We start from the raw sequence: 26,549 nt of genomic DNA on the forward strand, positions 1-26,549 counted from the left end.
TATGTATGGATTTATTGACATAAGGCTGCATTGTTTGTAATTTTTGCATTAAGTAGTAAACCATACATCTTTAACTTGTCACATTCTTCTTTAATACTGCACTAGTTCAATTGAAATGTGAAAACATTGAACTCAATTATCTCTCTTCACCATTCTTTCTGTGTGTGTGTGTGTTTGTGTGTGCACATGTACACACATGCTTGTGTGTGTATAGTGTTTTTTATAATATTGTAATAATAATATTTTATGTATGATATATAGCATATTCTTCTGGATTTTATTCTATATGTGTCAATACATATGTATGTGTGTATATGTATACCTCTAAATGTGTTTTCGAAATTTAGGTTAAAATAAAATATAAATTTTAATATGTATGTACTCAGTTACTTAACTAGGCTTCAATTCATCTTGAAAATTTTGGATTCCCTCCTGTATTATTTCTCTTTCAGCTAAATAATCTTCTGATAGCCTTTCTATAGTGCAAGTCTACTACACAAGTCTAACTATTTTTATCTGAATATGTCATGATACAATCTTTTGTCTGAAGTGGTACTTTTGTTGGATACAAAATTTAGATTGACAGATTTATTATTTTTTCTTCCATCACTTTAAATATTCTATTTCGTGTTCTTCTGGCCCCACTAGAGATGGTAATGTTTACAGTCATTTTAGTTATTTAACTATCCGTAATGTATTCTATTCAGTTTCCATCAGTTTTATAATATGCCTAATCATGTTTTTTTTCATATTTATTACACTTGTATGTAAGCTTCAAACATCTGAAAATTTATTTTTCCCCAAATTGAGTAGTTTTGAAAAAATTACATCTTCAAGTACTTTTTTTCTCTCTCATTTCTGTATTCAGGGGATATGAGTATACATGCTGTTTTCCTTGAATTTTGTTCTTTTTTTTAATATTTCTTACTATTTTAGATTCAAAATTAATGCAAGTTAGTAATTTCACTATTAACCCCAATTTATTTTTTTATTTTAGACATAATTTACAGTTATAATTTTTTTTTATTTTTTTATTGTTGGTTGTTCAAAACATTACATAGTTCTTGATATATCATATTTCACACTTTGATTCAAGTGGGTTATGAACTCCCATTTTTACCGCATATACAGATTGCAGAATCACATCAGTTACACATCCATTGATTTACATATTGCCATACTAGTGTCTGTTGTATTCTGCTGCCTTTCCTATCCTCTACTATCCCCCTCCCCTCCCCTCCCCTCTTCTCTTTCTACCCCCTCTACTGTCATTCATTTCTCCCCCTTGTATAGTTATAAATTTTTTATTCCTTCATTTTCTACATTTGTATTCAGTCCCAGCATATGTTTCTTATAGTTCATTGGACATAGCTGTACTAGTTTCTGTAAAGTCCTTGTTAAATAATTCTAATCAGTGTCATTTAAGGGCTGAGATTTGTTGTTATTGTTGTTGTTTTTTCACTTAAAATGTGCTACCGGTGCTTATTTCTTTATCTTTCATAAGCTGAGTAATTTTGTACTATATCCAGGACATTGTACATGTTATTATGCTAAGAAAATATTAGATGGAAATATTTAGATAGATGTGAATGTTTTCATGTTTTGCTTTAGAAAGCAATTAACTCAATGAGTACACTGAAAACTCTATTTGAATTAGATGGCTATTCAACTTGAAGTTATTTTAGTCTCAGCTCTAATATGATTTTTTTTTCTGCCCCCACAACTTCACATATGGCTCACCAGTCCTTCTACTACTAGGAAAGAGTTCTAGAATATGCTTCTAGGCCATTGTTCTCCAACTTTCTTCTTCCAGGAATTTCTACTTACTTTCTGTGTGCTAGAATTGCTCTGAGTTCTCTCCTCTAATTCTTAACAACACAAAATATCAGGGTTGTTAAATACATTTGGTTATTCTGGTTGTCCTAAGCTTCTTTAAAAAAAAAAAACAGGCTTTCTAAAAGTTAGTGCTGGTCCCTTTCTCTAGATTTTAACCCCCCTTCAAAACTACTTAATCTTAAAGATTTTATTCATGTGTATGTGTAGATGTGTGTGTGTGTGTGTGTGTGTGTGTGTGTGAGTCAAGACATTGCACTTGTTAACTGTATGACCATCTGGCAGAGATTCATTTTACCATACTCGATTATTTCACTGGATTATTATTATTGAGGACAAATTTCATATATCAATTTGATTGAAAAATTATCAAAGCTACATATGGTGTTTCTCAAAAAAGAAATTTAAAAATTTTTGAAAATGTTTGAGTTTATGGGCCATTCAGTTTTAAGCAAATATTTGTTAAGTAAACTTAACTAGTCAGGCAATACAATAGTAGAATGAAAAGTTTTATTATCACGTCTGATCTCAGAGACAAAACACTCAAGAAATCACATTCAATGTAGGTACTTTTACTTAAAACATATTTAAAATGCAATGCTTACATCCATTGCATTCATTGAGCATAGTAACATTTACACATAATATAATAATGTGTTAATTGCCAGAAATAGTTTCTCTTTGATAATTTTTAAGGTAATTCTAGAGGAAAAAATACTTATGCCTGCAGAATCAAGTGCATTTCAAAGTCTGTAATGATGTGTACCTTACTTTAGCCATTTAGTGCAAGACAAAATGTTTTGAATTTTTTCATCAGACAAAATTGAGTGAGTGATCTATATTCTTCCCTTTTTGCCTGCTAAGTTTCTCTCCTTTCCTCTCTCCACACTTTCCTACAACAAATATCAAATACCTATTGTGTGGATGGCACATCCCAAAGCAGTGAAGAAGAGACAGTGAATATATTAAGTTACCCATTAAGTGAGCTTATGTTGTATCAAAAAGGAAGAGAATAAAGACAAGAAAATCAGATATTAGTGAGTGAAATATAGAAAATAGTGTTGCATGATGGAGGTTGATGGAGATATCTTCCTTACAATTGATGGTCAGGGAAGCTACTTTTGAGCAAAATACCATTTAAACCAAAACTGATTCATAAGATAGAGCTAGCCGTGGGCGGGGACTGAAAGGTCATCCAAAACAGATGGCATAGCCAGCTCAGTGTCCCTGGGAAAGAACAAGCATGAGGTGATCTAAGACCTGACTGAAGACCAGTGTGATGCTGTCTGGAGAGGAGCCAGCAAGGAAGAGTGAGACATAAGATGATACAAAGAAAATAGGCATCATCTGGTCACAAAGCCCTGTGCATTCTAAAGTATGAGTTTGAAATGTATTCTAAATTAAAAAAAAATCTATTGGAATATTTTATCCAGGAAAAGCATTATCTGATTTATGATTCCAAAGTGATCTTGGGCCTTGTAGTATGAAATAATTTATAGGGGAAGTAGCAAAAATTGAAGAACAAAGTCTGATTAAAGGCCATTGAAAGAGTCCAAGAGACACAGATGGCTTGAACATAGATAAAAATTGAAAGATTTTGTTGTCATTTGGATGAACGTCAAATAGGCTTGTTAATCAATTCAATATGGGAGGTGAAAGGAGGAATGGAATAAAAGATGGCACACAGAAGTTTGACTTAAGTAATCTCCTCAATGGTGATGCCATTTATTTTAAGAAACAAATAACTATATGGAAATATTAGTGACTATTTTAATCACATCAAGTTGAAGAGTCTACTACACACTTGAGTGGAGTTGTTGTACAGATAAAAGGAAAAGGATATTTTTTAACTTTAGAAAACAGGTCAGACTTAGACACAGAGATGTGGGTATTAAGAGTATGTATAGGATAAAATGGAGATACATGTACACCCATTTTATAGCAGCACGATTCCTAAGAGCCAAACTATGCAACCAGCTTCAGTGTCCATCAACAGATGAATGGATAAAGAAAACAATGTGCTATATATATACATAATAGAGTTTTATTCATTCATAAAGGAGAATGAAATCATCTTATTTGCAGGAAAATGGATGGAACTTGACAGCATTATGTTAAGAAAAATAAGCCAAAGTCAGAAGGTCAAGGGTTACAGGTTTTTTCTCATATATGGAAGATAGATAGAAAAAGGAAGAGAAAAGATTGTGAGTGGGTCTCATGAAAATCTAAGGGAGATCAGGAGAATAGTGTAAAGGGATCAGAGGAGGGAGTGGGGAAACATAAGGGAATGATATTGATAGAATTATACTGTTGTATTGTGTGCATGTACTTGACAACCAATTCCACCATTATGTGCAACTATAATGCAACAATAAAATATGGTAATATTTAAAAAAGAGTATAGGTTATTTTAACCAAGTTGTTGTACAATATTTTCTAAAATCTGAATATAAATATCAAATAGAATAGTATATAGAATAAATTTTGAGGTATTTCAGCATTTAGAGGCTCACTCCAAAAGGTGTTCCCAGAAAAAAAAAAAGACTTTTAAAATATTAGTCAGTGAGCTATAATAAAAACCATGAGAACGACAGTCACTAATTGGAGAGAATAAAGATCTTTCAAGAAAAAGGGAATAGGGGGCAATTTTAAATGCTACAGGAGGCCTAAAGTGTGTGAAGAGAAATTGCCATTGGTATAAACAACAAGTAAATTGTTAGAAACCTTCATAGGAGCAGGTTCACTGTCATGGAGTGGTATCAGTTCCATAGAGTAGGTTGAAGAGATAAGTTAAGAGAGAAGAGGAAGAAGAAGACATTTAACTTAATTATTTTAAGAAATTTGTCTTATTAGGAAAGCAGAGAAATTGCTGGGAGGAGGATTATTTTAATTTTTCTGTTTATCTCTTTTTTCTCCTTTTTTTTTCTTTCTTCCATCCATGATGGAAGGTATGAAATACTAGAGTATGTCTGCTCAATGATATCACACAATCCTCAGGATTCAAGTAAGGCTCTGGTAATGCTGGAGAGGGAAGGCTCATTACCAGGGAAGAATTCTTTGGACAAGAGGGTGTAGAAACCAGAACATAAACTGGCAGAGTACTTATTGCAGCATGGGAAATTGTGCATTATTTTTGTAACACACTTTATATTTTGATATCATGTAATATGATTAAATTATTTTATTGATGTCAGGAAGACTGTGTTATGTACTCTAGATTACATTTACTGTCCCAGTGTACTGACAGAGTGGAGAGTTGGCAGGTTTTAGCTGAGACTCAGTCTTTGGATTGCCAGGGTCTTGAGAGACCATCCTCACACAAGGACTTAACATTTCTGTGTTGACCACCTGCATCCAATACCAGATCCAAAACACTACCTCTTTTACCCCAAATCTGGATAACTCTGTAGATAAATTCCATTTCCAGAGTTCATAGGTTCAGCTGATGCCTGTTAGTCATTCCATTACAGACCATGTTTTTTCAAATCCTGATTCTTGTACTCACCAATAAGTATTGACCTGAGAGCATTTTCCATTTCAGAATCTGTTTTCCTAAAAGTCAACCTCTTACAGTCAGTATCAAGAATGACTTTAAAAAAGAACATCCTATGAAATAGATTTTGAAGCTGCAAGTCATCTGGCAATAAGAATAGCACTACTTGTAGTTAGCTATAGGGACACTAGTAACTTCTGGTACAGTAGATAGGGCAATATTAATACTTTCACTGGTGCTGATCTAAGATTTACAGATACTCATAGAAAGAAATGAAGTAGCAGAGCTTGAAAATTATCATTGTACAGGTTATGGAATTTGATGGCTGATTCTGGAGTGACAACAATGGCTGAAAGTGATTCATCACCAAAGGCTACATATAATTCCCAGACATCTTCTGTTAGGAGCACAAATATCTAAGGATGAATACCATGTATAACTTAATTTTAAGCCTAGCTGAGTAGCATTATCAACTTCAGTAGAGAAGTAGTAGAACTAGTATAGTGTTTCCATAATAATAAGATGGGGATATCCTAATTGACTCAATCTTGAATCCTCAGGTTCCTCTGAATATTCTGGGTTGTAGAAAGTGTCTATTCCTCTGTGTTCAAAGCCATCACTCTTCCAATGCCTGACGATGATGCAAAAGCTTCTATCTTAAAATATCTCATTTTGTTTTATTGACCAGTAGACATATTAAATCCTAGCATACCCCATCAAGGGAATCGTTGTTACAGGTAAGAGTGGACAAGAGCCTAATTTTGACAAAAGCCTTGATGAAGCTTGAAGGACCAGCCTCCCTATTCAGGCAGAAGTTAGGAGAGTGTGTATAGGACAGATTCTGAGAGCAATGATCCTAAGGGAAGGAACATAAGCTTGGATAAATGAGAGTTTGTTGATATAGGCGGGCTTTTCCATGATATGGAATTTAATACTCTACAGAAAACACTGGAATATAATACTTACATATTCCTATGATGACCTGTGAACATATGGAAAAAGAAATGCCTATATCAAAGGATTTGATAATGGCAAAGTTCCTGTGAAAGCTGAAAAAGAGACTAAGAGACCAAGAATTTAAATATGCTGCCTAAAGTTGGATGGATTATAAGATGCCCATAACCTACAGAAAAGCCCAGAGAGAAACATTGCTTATCTGAACAATAAGGAGCACACAGGTGAAAATGATGCCTGCTCCGTTGAGAATTTCACTGACAACTCTCTGGTTCCTTGTATAAGATACTATTACATAATTGATACACCTATGACAATAGTATCAATAAAATCCCTATAGAGTAAATGTCAGGAGGCACCGTTCAACAGTCAGAAGTGGGGCAATCATCACAATATGCAGCAATGTCACAGTAACAACCAAAGAGTCCATACCTGTGAGGAAGTGGCTCAGAGAAAGACATAAAGACATCCTAAGAGCAAGATAGGTGGCCAATAGCATTGTTCAATGTATTCAAAAAGAGATAGAAAGAAAAAAAAAAGGCTCAGGAGTCAGGAAGGAAAGTCCTGCTAACTCAATAAAGTCATTGTTTCCTAACAAAAATTCAAAATTTCTTTCCATTTTTACTCCTATAATCCATTATCTGACAGAGAAACTGGATCTCTGTTGGGAACCACCCCACAATACCCTGGGAAATATATATGGTAATGACACCTTCAAACTTTCCCCAAAGAGATTAGACCAGATACACTGGAAGTGACAAATACATTGAAGGCCTTTAGGGAGACAATTCTCCACATCTTTTCTAGCACAGGCACCCACTACATTTTTTTCTGGTCTATCTTTTCAAGAATGTTTGTATCACAAACAGCATTGGAAAACATGGATAATGTGTTTCTCTAAAGCAAAAAGTAGTGTTTTTGTTTTGTTTTGTTTTGTTTTTGTTGTTGTTGTTGTTTTAACCTTCTAAGAAAATAAAGACAAAGCCTTCCCTTGGGATATAGGTCAGAGAGGATTATTACCCATCTTACATAATGTGTGTTCCCAAGGAGCTCAAGGTTGCTTGGTTGTAAGGCAAATCTACTATGTGTGAAGCCCCTACCTGGGTCAGTTCAGGTCACCCCAGGGGGTCTTTTTAAGCAAGGAGAAGTGAAGCAAGCATGATTCTCATGCTTCTTACTATATTATAACACAATCATTTATCCCTGATACAGGAGCTTTTTCTCTTCCTCCAGAACTCTCCCAAAACTGTTATAGGCTAATAACTTTACCTTGCAAATAGAATAAAGAACTATATTCTTTACAACACTTAAGAAGCCCCTTTGAAGATTCAGAGATCTTCCACATCAGTAAAATTTTAGGATCTACTATTTTGAGGCATGAGAAATGCCTGTATCCCTCACTTCCCATATGATAAGGAAACATCGTATGTGGTAGATTTCTTTTTTTTTTTCATGATGAGTCAACATATTTTATTCTGCTTTCAATATTCTATTTTTCTTAGACTTTCCACAATTTGACTAAGTATGGATATGTTTGGTTTTACACCATTGAGGTTTATCGAACATCATGAATGTATAAATAATAATTTTCTACAAATTGGTGAAGTTTAAGAATTTTATTTCTTTAAATATTTTTCTTCCCCTTTATATATGTTTAGCTTTGGAGCTTCTATTATGCATATGGTAATTGATATCCTATTAATCTCTAGGTTGTTTTATTTTTCTTAACTTTTTTTTTAATTTTTTATTGTGGGTTGTTCAAAACATTACAAATTTCTTGACATATCCTATTCCACACTTTGATTCAAGTGGGTTATGAACTCCCACCTTCACCCCATACACAGACTGCGGAATCACATCAGTTACACATCCATTGATTTACATATTGCCATACTAGTGTCTGTTGTGCTCCGCTGCCTTTCCCATCCTCCACCCTCCCCCCTCCCCACCTCTCCCCTCCTCTCCCCTCCTCTCTCTCTACCCCCTCCACTGTATAACCCTGAGGGTCTCCTTCCATTACCATGCAATTTCCCTTCTCTCTCCCTTTCCCTCCCACCTCTCATCCCTGTTAAATGTTAATCTTCTTCTCCTGCTCTTCATCCCTACTCTGATCTTAGTTACTCTCCTTATATCAAAGAAGACATTTGGCATTTGTTTTTTAGGGATTGGCTAGCTTCACTTAGCATAATCTGCTCTAATGCCATCCATGTCCCTGTAAATTCTATGATTTTGTCGTTTTTTAATGCAGAGTAATACTCCATTGTGTATAAATGCCACATTTTTTTTATCCATTCGTCTATTGAAGGGCATCTAGGTTGGTTCCACAATCTTGCTATTGTGAACTGTGCTGCTATGAACATTGATGTAGCAGTGTCCCTGTAGCATGCTCTTTTTAGGTCTTTAGGGAATAGACCAAGAAGGGGACTAGCTGGGTCAAATGGTGGCTCCATTCCCAGCTTTCCAAGAAATCTCCATACTGCTTTCCAAATTGGCTGCACCAATCTGCAGTCCCACCAGCAATGTACAAGTGTACCCTTTTCCCCACATCCTCGCCAGCACTTGTTGTTGTTTGACTTCATAATGGTTGCCAATCTTACTGGAGTGAGATGGTATCTTAGGGTGGTTTTGATTTGCATTTCTCTGACAGCTAGAGATGGTGAGCATTTTTTCATGTACTTGTTGATTGACTGTATGTCCTCCTCTGAGAAGTGTCTGTTCAGGTCCTTGGCCCATTTGTTGATTGGGTTGTTTGTTCTCTTATTGTCTAATTTTTTGAGTTCTTTGTATACTCTGGATATTAGGGCTCTATCTGAAGTGTGAGGAGCAAAGATTTGTTCCCACGGTGTAGGCTCCCTATTTACCTCTCTTATTGTTTCTTTTGCTGAGAAAAAACTTTTTAGTTTGAGTAAGCCCCCTTTGTTGATTCTAGTTATTAACTTTTGTGCTATGGGTGTCCTATTGAGGAATTTGGAGCCCGACCCCACCGAATGTAGATCGTAGCCAACTTTTTCTTCTATCAGACGGCGTGTCTCTGATTTGATATCAAGCTCCTTGATCCATTTTGAATTCACTTGATACCTAAACTAGAAAAAGACACTTCAAAGAAAGAAAACTACAGACCAATATCTCTAATGAACCTAGATGCAAAAATCCTCAATAAAATTCTGGCGAATCGGATACAAAAACATATCAAAAAAATTGTACACCATGATCAAGTAGGATTCATCCCTGGGATGCAAGGCTGGTTCAATATACGGAAATCAATAAATGTTATTCACCACATCAATAGACTTAAAAATAAGAACCATATGATCATCTCGATAGATGCGGAAAAAGCATTCGACAAAGTACAGCATCCCTTTATGTTCAAAACTCTAGAAAAACTAGGGATAACAGGAACATACCTCAATATTGTAAAAGCAATCTATGCTAAGCCTCAGGCTAGCGTCATTCTGAATGGAGAAAAACTGAAGGCATTCCCTCTAAAATCTGGAGCAAGACAGGGATGCCCTCTCTCTCCACTTCTCTTCAACATAGTTCTCGAAACACTGGCCACAGCAATTAGACAGACGAAAGAAATTAAAGGCATAAAAATAGGAAAAGAAGAACTTAAATTATCACTATTTGCAGATGATATGATTCTATACCTAGCAGACCCAAAAGGCTCTACAAAGAAACTATTAGAGCTAATAAATGAATTCAGCAAAGTGGCAGGATATAAAATCAACACGCATAAATCAAAGGCATTCCTGTATACCAGCGACAAATCCTCTGAAATGGAAATGAGGACAACCACCCCATTCAAAATATCTTCAAAAAAAAATAAAATACTTGGGAATCAACCTAACAAAAGAGGTGAAAGACTTATACAATGAAAACTACAGAACCCTAAAGAGAGAAATAGAAGAAGATCTTAGAAGATGGAAAAATATACCCTGTTCATGGATAGGCAGAACTAACATCATCAAAATGGCGATATTACCAAAAGTTCTCTATAGGTTTAATGCAATGCCAATCAAAATCCCAACGGCATTTCTTGTAGAAATAGAGAAAGCAATCATGAAATTCATATGGAAAAACAAAAGACCCAGAATAGCAAAAACAATGCTAAGCAGGAAGTGTGAATCAGGCGGTATAGCGATACCAGACTTCAAACTATACTACAGAGCAATAGTAACAAAAACAGCATGGTACTGGTACCAAAACAGGCGGGTGGACCAATGGTACAGAATAGAGGACACAGAAACCAATCCACAAAACTACAACTATCTTATATTTGATAAAGGGGCTAAAAGCATGCAATGGAGGAAGGATAGCATCTTCAACAAATGGTGCTGGGAAAACTGGAAATCCATATGCAACAAAATGAAACTGAATCCCTTTCTCTCGCCATGCACAAAAGTGAATTCTGGTAGATTTCTTTAGGTTCTGGATACAACTTCTTCAGTTTAGAGATACTCTCTTGACATGTGATCTAATGACTCACAGATATTGTGGAATCCACATCTAGCCTTAAAATGAGAGGAATTCTGTTGGAAGCATGTCAAATATAGTGCATAAAAAGTGCTGTTATATGAATCACAACGTTGGGTGTTACTTTTCTAGAGTAAGTTTATGATATCTGTAGCAGGAAATAATATAATTTTTTCATATTATCTCTTCTGGCTTGGTAAAAGCCTGGACAGTACAGTATGCAGTTAATATGGGACCAGAAATGCCCACTAAGTTTGACACTATTTCTACTAAATGGTAAATTTGGTCATTATCAATAGACAAAATCTTAAAATCGATGTGATACTTCCATGAAGAGACACAAGCTTTATTAGTAACTATTTCAAACTTCTATGTCATCCACTACATTTCCACCAGTGCCTCTTCCTATGATCATATCTATGACAGTATTGACAGATTTCATGTGACTAGCTCCAACAAGAAATAAAAAGTTATATCATGAATTGGTTGGCTCAACACGCCGATGCAAACTTAAAATGTATTGTAACCACAATATCCCTTTTAAGAGGTGTTTTAGTCAGCTTTTTCACTGCTTTGACTAAAGGACCTGACCAGCACAACTGTAGAGGAGAAAAGGTTTATTTGAGGGCTCAGGGTTTCAGAGGTCTTGTTCCATGCAAGGCCGGCCCAGTCTTCGGAGGTCAAGATGAGGCTGAACATCATGGCAGGAGGCTGTGGCACAGGTAAGCAGCTCACATCACAGTGATCAGGCAGCAGAGACTCCACTCTGGAGATACAGAATTCATATGCTACAAGCATGCCCCAATTCCCACATCCTCCAGCCACACCCTACTACTTCAGTTACCACTCAGTTAATCCCTATCAGGGTATTAAATCACTGATTGGATTAAGACTCTCACAACCAATCATTTATTCTCTGAACCTTATTGCATTATCTCACACTTGAGCTTTTGTGGGACACCTCATATCCAAAACCATAACAAAAGGTTGACATAAAATACCTTGGTATTGACAGCAATAGGTTTTTACTAACTGAACTACACATTATATACTAATATATTTTTGCAGCATTGTTTTTAGTAATTAAAACTGGAAAAATGTTCAACAGCAGTAAAATAGATGTATAAATTGTAATTTATTCATTTAAGGGATACAATAAATACAATAGTGTAAACAAATGAACTTTAGTTATATCTATCATCATGGATGAACCTGAAGATATTTTGTTAAACAGTAAAGAAGCAAGTTTCAAGTACATTCAACATGATTCAATTACAAAAAAGCTAAAAAATATTTAATTAAAATTATGTATAATTTTTAAATATTAATATGTATATGCTAAACTATAAAGAACCAATAAGAACTATTAATATAAAATCAGATTAGTAGCTACCTCTGCTGGGGTGGAGTAGAGAATGGTAAGGAAGGGATATCTTTATGGGGAATGCTACTGTTTTATTACTTTGGGGATGGTGGGCATGTCTTAAATTACTCATGTAAGTAATTTTTTCTTTTGTATGGATGATCTGCATTGTAATAATGATTTTAAATTTCTCTGAGAAAAAAATACAAAGGGAAGTGGAAATCATCTTCACAGAATGAATTTTGTGGGACATGCCTGACAATCACAATATTTGAAGGATCAGGTGGCCTGAGGTATGAACAGATAGTGCATGTGGTAAAGATTTTTTTCCCAACATGTAGGTTCTCTCATCACATTATTGTTTCCTTTGCTACGAAGAAGCTTTTAAATTTTAATCCATCCCATTTATTGATTCTTGATCCTACATCTTATGCTTTTGGGGTCTTGTTAATGAAGTCAGATCCTAGGCCAACATGGTGAAGATTTGGGCCTCCTTTTTATTCTATTAAGTGTAGGGTCTCTATTCTAGTGCCTAAGTTTTTGATCCACTTTGAGTTGATATTTGTGCATGGTGAGAGGTAGAGGATTAATTTTATTTTGCTACATATGGATTTCCAGTTTTGCCAGCACCATTTGTTGGCTCTTTTCTACAGTAAATGTTTTGGCTGGTATGAGATAACTCCATTTGTTTGGGTTTATCTTTGTGTCTTCTATTTTGTGCCATTAGTCTACATGTTTATTTTGGTGCCAATATCATGCCATTTTTGTTATTATACCTCTGTAGTATAGTTAAAATTCTGGTATTGTGATGCCTCCTGCTTTACTTTTCTTGGTAAGGATTACTTAGGCTATTCTGGGTCTCTTATTTTTCCAAATAAATTTCCAGATTGCTTTTTCTATCAGAGAAAGATGTTATTGATTCATGTTATTGATTCAAACAAACAAATTTTAAAAATTTTAAAAATTGACAAAATAAAAAGTTGTTTCTTTGAAAAAATAAATAAAATAGATAAACTTGTAGTCATGCTAATGAAGAGAAAAAAAGAAAATTCAAACTACTAAAATACGAATGCAGGAGGAAATATCACAACAGACATGTCTGAAATACAGAAGATAAATAGAAAGTATTTTGAAAATTTATACTCCAATAATATACAAAATATTTAAGGCATTGACAAACTTCTAGAGACATATGACCTACCAAAACTGAATAAGGAGGTCATACACTATTTAAAGAGATCAATTTTAAGTAATGAAATAGAAATCACCATCAAAAGCCAATCAATCAAGAAAAGCCCAGGACCAGACAGATTCTCAGCTGACTTCTACAAGACTTTCAAAGAAGAATTAACACCAATAGTCCGCAAAGTATTTCATAAAATAGAAAAGGAGGTAACCCTTCCAAATTCATTCTATAAGGCTAATATTACCCTGCTACCAAAACCAGACAAAGACACATCAAGGAAAGAAAACTTCAGGCCAATATCCTTGATAAACATAAATGCAAAAATTCTCAATAAAATTGTGGCACATCACATACAAGAACATGTTAAAAAGATAGTGCACCACGATAAAGTGAGATTCATCCCAGGGATGCAAGGTTGGCTCAACATACATAAATAAATAAACATAATGCATCACATTAATAGACTTAAAAACAAGAATCATATAATAATCTTAATAGATGCAATAAAAGCATTTGACAAAATACAGCACACCTTGATGTTCAAAACACTAGAAAAACTAGGGATAGTAGGAACATACCTCAACATCATGAAAGTTATATATAATAAACCCAAGGTCAGCATTATTCTTATTGTTAGAAAAATTGAAAGCATTCTCTCTAAGTAATGGAACAAGACAAGGATGTCTTCTTTCATTACTTCTATTCAACATCATCTTTGAAACTTTAGCCAGAGCAATTAGATAGAAGAAATAAATTAAAGTGATACAAAAAGGTAAAGAAGAACTCAAACTATCGCTATTTGCTGATGACATTATTCTATATTTACAAGATTTTAAAAAAATTCACCAGAAAACTTCTAGAACTAATAAATGATTTTCAGCAAACTAGCAGGATATAAAATCAACACCCATGAACCAAACAAATTCCTGTACATCAGCAGTGAATCCACTGAAAGAGAAATTAGGAAAACTACCCCATTCACAATAACCTCAAAAAATAATAATAATAATAAAGTACCTGGGAATCAATCTAGCAAAAGAGGTGAAAGACCTCTACAATGAAAACTCCAGAACACTAAAGAGAGAAATTGAAGAAAACCTCAAAAGATGGAAAGATCTTCCATGCTCCTGGATAGTAAGAATTAATATTGTCAAAATGGCCATACTATCAAAAGCATTATACAGACTTAATGTAATTCCTACTAAAATCCCAATGGCATTCTTCATAGAAATAGAAAAAGAAATTATGAAATTTATTTGATTTTTAATTCTTAACATGCAAACATGTTCTACTCTGGGGAAGCTTCTTGATAACATGTTTGCCTCCGTTTTTCTATAGTTCAAGATGCTACATTTTTGTATAAATTCACTTTGATATATTTTTTCTGAGCTCTTCGGGAGCTCTTTCACTCTGGTAACTCAATTGCCTCTATTCTGGATATTGTTTTTGTGTTAGTTTTTATTGAATTCTTTTCTCTGTTTTCTGTACTTTTTATTTCTCAAACTCTATGGTGTAGACCTTGGATCTCCTATAATGGTCTTCTAATTTGTACATTGTTCCTTCATTATTTTTAGCTCTGTTCTGCCGTCCTTCTTCCTGTGAAATTTCTTACTCAATATATTTTTATTAAATTTATTTCTTCTATTGTAATTTTCATTCCCTGAATCTTCTATTTGTTGTATTAATGTTTCTTTTTATTATCCTCCTCTTATTTGATTTTTTTATCTCTCCACAGTTTCCTAAACTTTATTTTCCTTTCTCAGAATACAAAATATTTTATTTTTGAAATTTTATTTTCCCTACTAAGTCTCTTTTTCCACCTGTTTATACTTGTATTCATTTGGGCTGACTCCTCTCCTGGTTGCCATTTTTTTTTTTGGTCTCCTTATTTATGAGTGTGTATTAAAACACTTGCTGGAACTTCTGAGTGCATGGGTGGGAGTCATCAAATGCAGTGTTCACTGAGGAAAATCTCATTTAGCTGTTTCACTGAGGAATAATCCATGTCAGCACTTTCAAAACTTTTCCTATGAGCTTGTTATATTTTCCAGAGAGGACTCTTGATTTCTTCTGTATGCAGGGAGCAAGAGGGCTGAAATTCTGGTGATTGGGTTATGAAATGAGGCTGAGAGTTTTAACCATAACTAACACCATGATCTGCAGCATGGAATGCCCTTCTGCAACTGTGTCTGGCATTGTCTTGACCAGAGACTACTGCTCAGCTTCTTCAGAGCATAAAATCCCAATCTTCTGACGGGATGAGAAGTCACTTATCTATGCAAGGCAGGGGAAGGAATCTGAGAAGTCTAACTCAGTGTTTCTCAAGGAGAGCAGTTCGTTGGGTTTGGGGGATGGACATTCTTGGTTGTTTGAAATTGCCTCATAAGAGTGCAAGTTTAAATCATTTCTGTTTCCATCCAATAGAAAGCCAGAGCATCCCTTAGTCCCTGCGATGCCCAACAATGGATTGTTCACTTATCTTTCCAGTTGTCTCTGAAAAGTATACTGCCTAAGTTGAGAAATGTTTTCTAAACACATACTCATGTATTTTTTATTACTTTTAGCCTTGAATGAAGCCATTCCCAAAGATACTTCCAAGTTTGAGGGGTTTTTTTTAAAGATTTATTTCAGAACCCTACTAATTCTTGAGATAAATAGGGTTTTAGCAGCCTACAATGAATGAATTCTTTACTTTATCCAGTGCCAGTTTTGAATTCAAGTTTTGAGAGTCAAGCATGTGATTTAGTATCTGTTTCAAATGCTACCACTAATGTTTCCTTTTCTATTTTCTCTTGATGAATTTCTATGCTTGGAAAAGATTCCTTTATCACTACTTTAGTGTGGTTTCCGCAGGGAATGGAGGTTAATGAGCACATTCTATCAAATATCTTTAACCGCTATGATAAATTCTTTTCAATCACTTTTTCATTTATGACCACAACAACCAACTGAGGAAGGAACTCAAATTATGTCCATATTTTAGCCCAGGATAGGAGGCTTGAAGAACTTGCATTCTTTGTCTGAGTGGCTCAACTATTAGAAAACAGAGCAAATATATTTTAGGCCAGCACTTTGACACATTGTTGCCTTCTTTCAGAGATTGCTCAATGGATCCTTTTTGCTTCCCTGAGGGTTCAAGCTGAGGAGTGTGGTAGAAAGAGGAGTAAGAGCAAGGAGAATTTCAAAAAAAAGGAATATGGATGGATTCCCTCTCAAGGCCTCATAATGACAAATAACTAGTGGATTTTACTTTGCCCTTTCAACGCTGTGACCTATGTAATCAGATCCCTGGATTTCTCCAGAAATCAAGAGTGAGTTAGAAAATCTCTTCAGTTTGTGAATTACTCTTACCATGCTGCTTCTTCTGTTCCCATGCTTTCCTTGTCCATTTTCTGCAGCTATTACAAAACACTACATAACCTGTAATTTATTAACAAAAGCGGTTTGCTAGTCTCAGTTCTGGAGGCTATGAAGTACAAGAGAATGGTAACAGCACCTGGTGGGGGACTTCATGTTTCATTATAGCATGGTAGAAGGGAAAATTTGCATGTGTGAGACATAGAGGAGGGTGTGGGCTGAATTTACCCTTTTAGTAGGATCCCACTCCTATTATAATTAAATTAAAACTCTAATAAAGGCATTGATCCCACTGGACCTGATTACACTTAAAGGCTCCACTTTTCAATACTGTCACAATGGCAATTAAATTTCAACATGGGTTTTAGAAGGGCAATCAAACCAAAGAAGATTCTATGCCTTATCTCTAGTGCTCACCATTGGACAGTAAATTACAAATATTTTTGAGAAGGCCACAGACTCTTTAGAAAATCTAATGGAAGCAATATACTATCTCCTTAATAGAATTCTCTCATACACACACACACAAAACATTTCCATACACTTATGGGGAATTTTCAGACCCTTTTAATGTAATATGAGAGTTCTAGAAATTTATAGATTATTTTATTAGTAGAAATATATTCTGAAAATCATTCTCCTTAAATTTTCCTTTTTTTTAATTGGTATATAGAAACTAAAATTACTAACATTTTTCCTCCAAACTTTTAAAATATCTTTTTGAAAAAAGTCCCTGAAAGCTACTCTAGGAAAAGTTATTTTAATTCTGTTGCCATGTTTCTTTTTCTTTTTGTCCTAATTAATAAGTGAATTCCTAAAAATTTCAGCTTTGTCATACCTTTTGGAAAACTTGCCCTTTTTCTCAAGACTACTCAAGGTGTTCCCCACTGACAGAGCAAAACCATTTCAACACTGCCCAGCTGTCCTCCTCTACTTATGGCTCAGGAAATTCTCCTTAGGTTCCTTTGCAAGCATGTTGTCATGGCTAATTTCATGTTTCTTGACTGGACTACTAGGTGCCCAGATATTTCATGGATCACTGTTCCGGTGTTTCCATCAGGGTGTTTATCTCCACATTGATAGACTGAATAATGTAGATTGCCCTCTTTAATGTGCCTGGTCTTTTTTTAACAACTTGAAGGCCTGAATGGAATGGAAAGCAGAAATTTCTAAGACATGATTCTTTCTGCCTGCCTGCCTTTGAAGCTGGACTTTGATTATTTATTCCTGCCATCCTACTCAAGCTAGCTGAAACATTACCTAATCCTGGGTCTTGAGTCTGCTGGCCTTTGGACTATAAATACACAACTGGCTTTTCTGGTTCTCAAGCTTTGGGACTCAAACTACAACTATACCATCAGTTCTCCTGGGTCTGCAGCTTGCCAACTTGTCCTGCAGATCTCTGGACTCTGCAGCCTACAGTACTGCTTGAGCCAATTACTTATAATAAATATCTTCATCTATATCATATACATAGATGTCTTAGGTCTCTCTCTCTCTCTCTCTCTCTCTCTATATATATATATATATATATGTGTGTGTGTGTGTGTGTGTGTGTGTGTGTGTATGCATCATTCTTTCTCAGACAGATGGATGTATGGATAGATAAATAGACAGATACCCTATCAATAGTTTTTTTTTTTTTTTCTGGAGAACCCTATTTATACATATAAGTCTAGAAAAGAGATAATTTAATAGTAAGAGAAGGAAAAATGCTTAAAACGTAAGGACAGTATTTATTTTCTTTTAGAATAAAAGATGTCCAGTTTCATGATGCAAGTTCCTCAGCTAAGCTCACATGCTCTGCAGAACCTCAGAATAAACTTGTTAACCACAAAAGTGACCACTTCCTTAGACTCAACAAACAAAATATTTCATGTATTTTCATGTTAAATTAATGTCTTGAATCATCTAAATGAAGGTTGTTTTATCTTATATTGGAACATAAATAAAGTGAGAATATTTATTTTCCTTGCATTTTATCAAAGTGATTCTGTAAATTTCTGGAACCAGAGGGATGCACTTTAAACACAGAACTATTTAAATGTTCTGTTTTAATTCTGGGTATAAGGTATATCAGTTAGTATAAGGAAATATAGATCAGAAAGGGCTGGGTTCAAATTCCAGTTCTTCCTCTGATTTGTTTTATGAGAACAACCAAATTAATTATCCTATATAGATTTATGTTTGGGTTGTTGTTATTAAATAAAGAAATTATCTTTTCCTTTTTTCCTTAAGGAGTTATTGTGAAGATAAAGTAAAATGTGTTTATGAAAACATGTGTACTACATGTATGACACTTGGTATAATAAATATAATGCCAAAAAAAGAAAAAAAGGACAGAATGAAATGCAATATTCTCTAAGGAAGAAAACCTGTTTTTGTAGGTACACACACTCAGAAAATGAGCTTCTTTCATCTCAAAGCTTTAACACCACGATATTGTCTTTTATATATGAGTGTACACATACATCAGTGGGATTATCCTAGACATACTGAGAAGGAGATAATAAGATCCCAGAATTCTAGAGCTGTAAGAAATCATCAAATATAACCCTTGCGTAGAGTTTTAATCATTTACCAAAGTTCATTGGAGTATCATTGGGTGACCCAGCAGATTAGCCTCCCAACTGTGCCTCCCATTATTCCATTCCTTCTCTCCATACCATGCCACACCCCACCGGCTTTGGAGTCCAGTGCTTCTGTGTTGGGTGCTTCACTTTTCACAAAGAGAAATTATCCTCTAATCTTTCCCTGACGGTCAAAGCTCCTGTCAATATAGTGTGTTTTTTTTTTTTTTCTGTTGCAGAATGAAGACATTTCGAAGTGTTACTGACTCACACACTGACACACAACTGCATTCCCACCAATTCCACTGTAAAACCCTTCTTAAAGTTCAGGATAAGGCAGTAACAGAGAGACATGCATGAGGCTTCTTCACCCAACATTTTTTAGAGGAAAACCATTGGAATTGGTCCTGGGTAGAAGTGTGGAATTCACTTCCTCTTCGCATACTGTCTTCCCCAGTTTTACAACTTACTTGAATTCTCAAGGTTCTTGTGCCCATCCAGCCTTCTTCATGGGGGGCAGGAAGAGGCTGTTTGACTTTTCCAAGTGTTCAGAAATTCACAGGATTGCTTTGCTCCAGAGTGTTTTCACTGCATGGTGTTCCAGGAAGATGACACTCTTTTCCGTTGAAGGGAGAATTTTTTGGGATGGCATTTTCAAGGGTGCCATCAGGCTCTGTTCAGAAGTGGCATACTAGTAAGAATTAAAATTCTGATAAGGAGGAAGAATGTATTCTATTAACTATGGTTTCTATATCATTCTTTTTACCATATATTCTCATTTAGAGGCTCACAGTCCAAAGGCAAATACTACATTTTCTGAAAAGTCTGTGATTCCTGATACTTAGAATATTTGCTATGTTTTACTAAAGTCTTATGAATAACTCGGTCTTAAGAACCATGATACTTACTATTATCACCAGTAATGACATACACATACATAACATTTGGCAAATTTGTTGAAACATAAGTAATAACCTATTTTTTCTTATTCTAGCAATTATCAGGATAGTAGATAATTTATAGAAAACTGCTTGACTTTGGGTTCCCCAAATTCTTGGTTGTTTTTATCATTCTCTAAATGGGCTCCTATTCTTCTTTTCTTATTCTTTCAATGAGAAATATCTGAGTCCCTAATGCTCATACTGTGATTCAACACTTTCTTCCATTTATTTTGAAAGTATATGTGAAATGTCTTAGAATCACCTGGCAAGTAGTTCCTAACTAATCCTGGAAGTTATTTTATCCAGTAAAATATTTTGATTCCTTGAGATTAATTTGGGTCTACTTTCTGAAACATATTAAATCCAACTTACATGCCATACTTAAAGCTGATTTTTATTCTTACTGTCTCTCCAACTTCTTCTACCCTCTACTACATCTCTCTCATCAAAATGGCAATACTTCTCCATTGTTTCTTGTTTTCCTTGGTAGCATTTCCTGTATATAAGGAGTCTCTATTGATACCAGGAGGTAATTATGGACCTACTGTAGAATTTGCCCTCATCTTGGAGCAATCATTTCTAAATATCATACCTTACAGGGTGAAGATACAGGCGTTGGTACAAGAATCAATAACACCTCATTTCTCACTAAAGAATACAAGCCTCCCTCATAAAGAGACACTGAGCAGTATTATCCTGTCGTCAAATGTATTTCCTGATTACATCTTGGAGAGACACTAGAGTAGTTGTGTCTGTCTCATGTTCTGAAAGTCCTCATATGCTTTTTGTTTCCCCTGATGCTCCATCATATCTAGCAGGCTCATTCCATTGCCTTCAAAGCTTTTTTTAGTTTAATGCCTCCTGACCTTAGATCTCATAAACCCCTTCAGTACTTAGCTTTCTGTGTCTCATCCACCGAGTCTTCACTACAGGATTATCTCCCACCATGCTTATTGTCCTGAAGCACAGGATAGTTCATCCAAATTCTCTGCTCAGGACTCAGAAATGGCTTCCAATTGCTAAGAAAAATCTGGGCAGTGGTGGGATCAGTGTCATTCACAAGCACTCTTACCTGTATCTGTTCTTATTTTGTTCCTCCAGGTGAATCCCTTGCAACATTCAGATTGGTCGGATTACTATTCTACCAAAAAAAATCCCTTGTGAGTGACTTTCAGCTTCTGCATATATCAACTCTGTAGTGTGGGCCTGGAAAGTTGTGCTTTTTTCTTTTTTTTTTTTTTTTACCCCTGCTTAGATCTAATGCATCATCCATGTCTTTAACTCACATTTTCAATTTTTACTTTCTCTATGAAGCCATCCCTTGCAATCTCAAAGAATTTCCCTCTTCTTATCTTCAGCCACATTTATTACTCGAATTAATCATGTTGGCACAAGTTAATCATTAGTGATTCTAGTTGTTTTTTCATATGCATCTCCTTTGTTTACCCAGCTGCCTGGTAAGTCCCACAAAGCAGTCAGAGTAAGCTCTCTATAAGACATATTTGTTTATATCTTTCCTATGTCTGAAACTTTCTAACAGCTTTTCATTGTGGTTAGGATTACGGCCAAATGCAAGTAAGACCCTTCACAATCTGACTTCTGCACATTTCTCTAGCTTCATTTATAATGTGCTTATTATTTTCCTCTTTTAAATTTTAAGGGAATATATATATTTACACTCTGCTATTAGATTTCTCTCTCCATTTGTACATATAACCAGCCAAAAGAAACCCTGACAAATCTACCTGCTAAACATCTTTAGAATCTGCATATTTGTCTTTCTGTTTCTTGTCACAAGTCTAGAGACTAGACAGTAACATTCACTATTTTGGGGGATACTGGCTTACCTTGCTCTTATCCCTTTTGATTTTCTAAATAAAATGCTGCATTTACAGTGCTTCTGAGTTATCTACACAGATACTCAGGGTACGAATTTGAATATGCATATGTTGGCATTTTAAAAAGACATTTTTAGTCATCATTGAATTGTCATTCATAGAAATAGATGACAGGATCAAGTAAGAGAGTGGGGAGGGCATCAAGAAGAGGGTATATATCAGAAAATCGGTGACATCTAATACTTCATAAATTGATTCCTAAAAAGAGTAGCCACAGAAAGAAAGGAAAACCAAACTAATGCAGTATCCTGAGAGCCAAGAAAAGAAAGTGACTAGAAGTAGTGTCTACATGCCAAATCCTGAAAGCAGATTCAGTGCAAATCAGGGCTCAGATGCAGTGCATGTGTACTTATGAAAAAGTGCAGGTGAACCTTATTGTGCATTTACCATGTGACAATACTTGGTTAAGATAGTATATTTAAATGTTTTTAATGAGGAAGATGTTGTCCTGCAAATGTGATAAAATGAGAGGCTCTAGTTAAGAATCAAAGAGGATATCTTCTGTTTTGTATTGTATTTTTCTTTTCTGATTTGGTGGAGACTTGAACAAACATAAATGCTAATTGGTTAGTGCTGTGCTCTGTTTGTGTCCTCCCAAAATTCATATGTTGAAACTCAATCACAAAAAGTGATGATGGCCACATGAAAGGAAATAGTTCCCTTTAAAAGCGACCTCAGAGAGTCACCTTCTCCCTTCCAACATTTGAGTACACACTAAGATGTTACCACTTTCTGAACAAGGAAGTTGTTTCCCACCAGAGACCCAATGTACCCCCAATCTTCTGCTGGATTTCCAGCCTCTAGAATGGTAGATTTTGTATTATTTCTAAGCCACTCAATTTATGGTATTTTGCTAGAGCAGCCTGACTGAACTAAGATAGATTTGGTACTAAAGAGTATTAATACTCCTGTAATGAATGCTAAAAATGTGGAAATGACTTTGAAACTGGGTAAATGATAGAGACAAAAAGAGTTGTGAGGTTCATACTAGGAAAAATTCCTATACCATGATGAATACACCATAATGATTGCTTTTGTGAAGACTCAAAATGGCAGTGGTATAGAGAAAGTGTTAATCTTCTTAGAGACCATCCACATAGTCATTATCATGGATTAGATATGAGGTATCCCCCAAAAATTCAAGTGTAAGACAACACAAGGAAGTTTAGAGGTGGAATGTTTGGGTTATGAAAGTTGTAACCTAACCAGTTCATTAATTCACTGATAAGGATTAAATAATTCACAGCCATAGGCAGGTAGGGACTGGCTGGAGGAAGTAGGTCAGTGAAGGCATGACTTTGGTGTATATATTTTGTGACTGGTAAGAAGAAATATCTCTGCTTCCTAATCATCTTTTTTTCTGAACTTCTTTCCTCCACCACACCCTTCCACTACAATGTTCTGCCAGCCTCTGGCCCAAATCAATGGAATCGGTCATCAAAAGGACTGAGATCCCTGAAAACATGAGCCCTGAATAAACTTTCCCTTCACTGTGTGTGTGTGTGTGTGTGTGTGTGTGTGTGTTTGTGTGTTTCCCAGGCCTTTAGGTCACAGTGATGAAAAAGCTGACTGAAAGAGTCATGATAAAGAATTTTATAATTTTTATTCTCTTTTATTGTTGAGTAAAATTCCATTGGGTATATACACCACATTTTTTTATCCATTAATTCATTGGAAGATATCTAGTTGGCTCCACAGTTTAGCTATTGTGAATTGTGCTGCTATAAACATTGATGTGGTTGTAACCCTGTAGTATGCTGTTTTTAAGTCTTTTGGGGTATAGACTAAGGAGAGGGATAGCTGGGTCAAATGGTGGATCCATTCCCAGATTTCCAAGGAGTCTCCATACTGCTTTCCATATTGGCTGCACCAATTTTCAGTCCCACCAGCAATGTATAAGTGTACCTTTTTCCCCACATCCTCACCAACACTTGTTGTTGTTTGTCTGCATAATAACTGTCATTCTGACTGGAGTGAAATAATCTTAGAGTAGTTTTGATTTGCATTTCTCTAATTGCTAGAGATAATGAACATTTTTTCATATATTTGTTGATTGATTATATATCCTCTTCTGAGAAGTGTCTGTTCAGGTCTTTGGCCTATTTGTTGATTGGGTTACTTGTTTTTTGTTTTGTTTTGTTTTGTTTTGTTGTTGGTGCTTAGTTTTTTGAGTTCTTTATATGCCCTAGAGATTAGTGCTCTATCAGATGTGTGAGGGGTAAAAATTTAAAATCATGGCATTTGTAGGTAAATGGATGGTGTTGGAGAAGATAATACCAAGTAAAGTTAGCCAATCCCCAAAAAACAAATGCTGAATAATTTCTCTGACATAAGGAGGCTGACTCATAGTGGGGTAGAGAGGGGGAGCATGAGAGGGATAGATGAATTCTAGATAGGGAAGAGGGGTGAGAGGGAAAATGAGGGAGCAGGGGATTACCAAGGATGGTGAAATGTGATAGGCATCATTATCCAAAGTACATGTATGAAAACACTAATTGATGTCAACATAATTTATATACAACAGAGATATGAAAAAGTGTGCTGTATATGTGTAATAAGAATTGTAATGCATTCCGCTGACATTTATTTTTTTAAGTCAATAAAAATAGAATGTTCATAGAAATGTAGATAAAAATGATTATTCTGATGAGGTCTCTGATGAAAACATGAAGCTCTTTTTGGAAACCAAAAGAAAGTTGACTCTTGCCATAAATTGGAAGAGAATTTGGTTGAATTGTGTTTGTGTCCTAGAATTATGAAGAAAATATAAGTTGTGAGCAATGAAACAAGATGCTTGGCTAAAGAAATTTTGAAACAAAGTGTTGAAGGTGCCACATGTCTCATGCTGACTGCTTATAGTAAAATATGAAAAGATAAAAATGTTTTAAAATGGAATTTTTTATTAAAACGGAAGCAGAAATCAAAGCTATGGAAAATCCCCAAACTGTTCAAATTGTAAAACATAAGAAAGCATGTTCTGGAGGAAATATCAAAGTGTAGGCCAGTGACCTTCGGCTGAGGAGATGCTTATGGTTCAGCCAGGTAATATTCTTCAAGGCCAATGGAAGAATGGACCGGAAGGCATTTCTAAGATCACTGATGCTGTCACTCTCATCATAGTCATAGAGTGGAAAGGCCTTGGGGCAGAGCAATTTCAAATGGGGAGCACTTGCAGGATTTCAGTGCTCAATGACTGGCAACACCTCAAGGATCTTCTTGCTGCATTCTAGCACAATACTTCCCTAATGCTCCACTTTTTACTCTGGTAGACTGAAATATCTCACAACCCAGAAGGCTGATTTCTCCTCAAGAAGACACTGATTGAGGAAAGCGGTGCTAGTGACTAGGAGACCAGTTTTTGAGATTGGGGTCCCTGATGACTTCGTGGCTATGGCATACTTGGTGACTGGGACAGTTTCTGTGCAAAGGCATAGGATGCCCTGTTGCTATGGAGATGTCCTCCATGCTAGAGTCTTATCAGCCTCTTCCTTATTCTCAGGCGCAGTAGCTCCTGGGAATGAAGGAGTCTCCTTGCTAAGATAACCACAATGTTTCACCAGTTCCTCTGCTACTGAATCTGTCCAGGAATTAGTAACTTTAAACAATGGACTTTCTTGAGAGCTACAAGATGCTTCTAACATTGCACATTGCAACTGTAGAATGTGACTGGGGAAATAGTTGCATACTGTTGCTAACTGTAACTTTCATGAATACCAAGAATAATGCTTGCATAGTCTTTCATCTGATTTAGAGACATTTATAATAAAGATTGCTGGTGTAATTCCTGAGACCTGCTTCTCCATCAGAGAGCAGTGCTCCATATGACCCCAGATGTTTTATCTTCAAGATCTGCATGCATTGACTCTTTATTTCTTCCAATCTCCCATTGCTCCTCACCAGAACTTGCTAGTTGGACCGTGCTGGTTGTGGCATCTGGTTGCGGCTAAACTCGACAGTGTCCATGTGGTAACATTTCTTTTGGCATCCAGTGTGCACAAGCTGAAGCTTTGACTACTTCCACCTAGAATTCAAGCATGGCTCTCCCTGGATCCTGGTCATGAAACCCAGACAGAGACCCACCACAAGGGTAGGCCCACTGCAGAGAAATTTGACTAGAGCAATTCCTACAAAATCCAAGGGGATAAAACTCTACAATTCCAGGTCAGTAGAGCCACCAACTTATGATTTCAGCTTGAGAAAAGCACAGGAATGCAACCACAAATCATGAGAGCTACAGTGGGGTCTTTGGCAAGCAAAACCATAAGGCCTGGACCAATGGAGTCTTCAGTACCCAATCCCTCCCTAAGAGTTGTTAAGGTGGAACTCCTGCATCAGGGAGTCTGGAAGGCAGATCTGCAAGTGAAACATTATTCTCAAACCTTAAAATTTAAGACATATTGGGACCTGTCACTTTTTTTTTTTCGTTCCTATTTCTCCCTTTTGAAATGAAAATGTCTATCTTATGACTGTTCAACCATTAT

This window comes from Marmota monax, unplaced genomic scaffold, assembly GCF_021218885.2.
Source record: "Marmota monax isolate L192 unplaced genomic scaffold, Marmota_monax_Labrador192_F-V1.1 WCK01_AAM20220418_F8-fsc00031, whole genome shotgun sequence".
Classification (NCBI taxonomy): domain Eukaryota; kingdom Metazoa; phylum Chordata; class Mammalia; order Rodentia; family Sciuridae; genus Marmota; species Marmota monax.